This window comes from Triticum urartu, chromosome 2 (assembly GCF_003073215.2).
Source record: "Triticum urartu cultivar G1812 chromosome 2, Tu2.1, whole genome shotgun sequence".
Taxonomy (NCBI): Eukaryota; Viridiplantae; Streptophyta; class Magnoliopsida; order Poales; family Poaceae; genus Triticum; species Triticum urartu.
This window is the reverse complement of record NC_053023.1, coordinates 605,103,574-605,107,571: the sequence shown is the minus strand read 5'-3', so window position 1 is coordinate 605,107,571 and position 3,998 is coordinate 605,103,574. Positions and strand designations below refer to the sequence as shown.

The 3,998-nt window shown below is 46.1% G+C and overlaps 1 pseudogene; it reads left to right on the top strand.

The window, feature by feature from the left end:
* Positions 1 to 1,785: 1,785 nt before the first annotated feature.
* LOC125541891 lies at positions 1,786 to 1,924 on the top strand (annotated as a pseudogene).
* The last annotated feature ends 2,074 nt before the right edge of the window (positions 1,925 to 3,998 follow it).

Here is a 3,998-nt window from a genome sequence, read left to right as displayed (position 1 = left end):
GGTGGCCAAAACCATACTTCCTGTATATCAATCTTTACCTCCGGACCATTTCGGAACTCCTCGTGACGTCCGGGATCTCATCCGGGACTCCGAACAACATTCGGTAACCACATAAAAACTTCCTTTATAACCCTAGCGTCATCGAACCTTAAGTGTGTAGACCCTACGGGTTCGGGAACCATGCAGACATGACCGAGACGTTCTTCGGTCAATAACCAACAGCGGGATCTGGATACCCATGTTGGTTGCCACATGTTCCACGATGATCTCATCGGATGAACCACGATGTCAAGGATTCGATCAATCCCGTATACAATTCCCTTTGTCTAGCGGTATTTACTTGCCCGAGATTCGATCGTCGGTATCCCGATAACTTGTTCAATGTCGTTACCGGCAAGTCTCTTTACTCGTTCTGTAACACATCATCCCGTGATCAACTCCTTGATCACATTGTGCACATTATGATGATGTCCTACCGAGTGGGCCCAGAGATACCTCTCCGTTTACATGGAGTGACAAATCCCAGTCTCGATTCGTGCCAACCCAACAGACACTTTCGGAGATACCTGTAGTGTACCTTTATAGCCACCCATTTACGTTGTGACGTTTGGCACACCCAAAGCACTCCTACGGTATCCGGGAGTTGCACAATCTCATGGTCTAAGGAAATGATACTTGACATTAGAAAAAGCTTTAGCATACGAACTACACGATATTTATGCTAGGCTTAGGATTGGGTCTTGTCCATCACATCATTCTCCCAATGATGTGATCCCGTTATCAACGACATCCAATGTCCATGGTCAGGAAACCGTAACCATCTATTGATCAACGAGCTAGTCAACTAGAGGCTTACTAGGGACATGGTGTTGTCTAGGTATCCACACATGTATCTGAGTTTCCTATCAATACAATTCTAGCATGGATAATAAACGGTTATCATGAACAAGGAAATATAATAATAACTAATTTATTATTGCCTCTAGGGCATATTTCCAACATTAACGTGTACAATAGGTTGTTATCTCCTAGTCCTATATCTCCTGTACCCATATCTCTCCTGTACTCTTTCTTTCCTTCTTGGCTTCCAAGTTGTATCAGACTTTGTATACAATACGTGGGGTTTAGTCTCAATATATATAACATGGAACAGTCGACCCAAACAGGTCAAGACGTTACAGCAATCTTTACATGGTAATCAGAGCGGGTCTCTTCCGACACATCTAGCTATCGATCGAAATAACCTTCCGCCATGCACACCCGATCGAAACAACCTTCCGCCAAGCCCACCCGAGCAACCCTGCATCCATGGCGTCGTCTTCTTCATCCACAGCATCGCTGTCCACCCAGGTTACAGAGAAACTCACCCGCCAAAACTTCATCTTGTGGCGTGCGCAGATTCTTCCGCAGGTGCGTAGTGCGGGCCTCTATGGCCTCCTTGATGGATCGGATGCGGAGCCGGCCAAGACCGTCATCGTCAAGGACAAGGACGGCAAGGACAGCAGCATCACCAACCCTGAGCACGCGATCTGGGTCAGGCACGACCAGCTCGTGCTTGGCTACCTTCTGAACAACCTGACGAAGGAGGTACTCGTCCAGGTGGTGTCAATCCCCACGGCGCACGCCCTCTGGACCTACCTCGCCAATATGTTCTCCTCCATGTCGCGCTCTCGCATCAACAATCTCCGTGTCGCCCTCACCAATGCACAGAAGGGTACACAGAACGTGGCCACCTATTTTGCCCACATGAGATCGCTGGCTGGTGAGCTAGCGGCCACCGGCAGTCCCCTCAATGATGAAGATCTGATCTCACATATCCTCTCCGGGCTAGATATGGACTACCAGCCACTGATTTCTGCCCTTGACGTCCGCACCGAGCCGCTTTCACTAGATCACCTCTTTGCCCTCATGTCTAACTTCGATCAGCGAGTCGAATTGTTCCAGGGTGCTGCTGGAAACTTCAAATCCTCAGCTAATGCTGCCCAGCGTGGCCGTGGCTCATCCAAAGGCTATCGCAGTTCACAGCGGGGCAACTCTGGTGGCCCACGTGGTGGTGGTGGCGGTGGCAATTACCAGCAAGGCGGAGGTGGCCATTACCAGCAAGGTGGTGGTGGTTATAACCAGCAAGGTGGCGGCGGTGGCGGCCATTATCAGCAAGGTGGCGGCGGTGGATATTCTGGTGGTGGCAACAACCGCTCCGGCAATGGCCGTCCCTTCTACTCCAACAACAGGGGGCGCCAAGGAGGAGGACAACAAAACAACACTCGTGGGTATGATTTTGATGAGTTCGGTCCATGCCAAATATGCAAGAAAACAAATCATATCGCCAAATATTGCAATTGGCGCTATGCTGAGGACAACAACTACCAAAAGAAAAGAGTTGCTGCTGCTGTGGAGCACTCATATGGAGTTGACACCAATTGGTATGTCGACAGTGGTGCTACAGATCACATTACCGGCGAGCTAGAAAAAGTAACTATGCATGAGAAATACCATGGCCATGATCAAGTTCACACCGCCAATGGAGCAGGTATGCAGATTAGTCATATTGGTCATTCTGTTATTAAAACCCCACACAAAGATTTACACCTCAAAAAAATTCTGCATATCCCTAGTGCTTCACAAAATTTGCTCTCCGTTCATCGCATTGCCATTGACAATAAAGTTTTTCTAGAGTTTCATCCCTTTTTCTTTTTGATCAAGGACCAGGTCACGAGGAGAATTCTCTATCGAGGTAGATGCGTGGGAGGGCTTTATCCATTGATTCCTCACTTTAGAAGCTCCAATAAACAAGCATATGGTGTCTTTAAAGTTTCATCGGAGAGATGGCATGCACGCTTAGGACATCCTTCTTTTGTTATAGTTCAACAAGTGCTTAGAAATAATCAGCTCTCGTTTGTTGGCGAGCGTAGTAGTGAAACAATTTGTGATTCTTGTCACAGAGCTAAATCTCATCAGTTGCCATACTCTATTTCGACTAGTATTTCTATTCAACCATTGCAACTTATCTTTTCTGATGTGTGGGGTCCGGCTCCTACTTCTGTTGGTCGTCATACTTATTATGTTAGTTTTATTGATGACTATAGCAAATACACATGGATCTATCTTCTTAAGAAACGAGCTGATGTGTTCCAAGTTTTTCAAAATTTTCAAGCACTTGTTGAACATAAGTTTCATCGCAAAATCATTGCCCTCCAATCTGATTGGGGAGGTGAATATGAAAAACTCAACAATTCTTGCTTTCAGTAATTAGGCATATCCCATCATGTCTCTTGTCCTCATGCTCATCAACAGAATGGTTCTGCTGAACGTAAACATCGACACATTGTTGAAGTAGGATTAGCTCTCCTAGCTGGTGCCTCTATGCCTCTTAAGTTTTGGGACGAAGCTTTTCTCGCCGCAGTCTATCTCATTAACATGCTTCCTAGTCGTGTTATCAACAATGAAACTCCAGTTGAACGCTTACTTCACATCAAACCAGATTATAAATCTCTTCGAGTTTTTGGGTGTGCATGTTGGCCCAATCTTCGTCCCTACAACAATCGTAAGCTTATGTTTCGCTCCAAACAGTGTGTTTTTCTTGGGTATAGTCCACAACATAAAGGAGTCAAATGTCTTGATGTTCCTACTGGTCGTGTCTATATTTCTCGTGATGTTGTTTTCGATGAAACCATATTTCCTTTTAAACAACTTCATCCTAATGCCGGAGCTCTCCTTCGCAAAGAAATTTTACTTCTTCCTTCACATTTGACCGGTCTTGATCATGGGGGTGATAATAATAGCAATGATCAATTGACTAACTCTACTAATAATCCTGGTCCTAAGTTGCATGATGTTACAGATGGTACAGAAGGACCCAGAGAGGAAAATGGTGAAAATTCAATAGACAAATCTTCAGCAGAATCCTCCTTGGGATTGTTGCAGCAGCAGTCAGGTGGATTTTCTTCAGGATCTGCCCCGCCAAGTCAGGAGACGTCCGTCCCAGCCGGCACACGCGC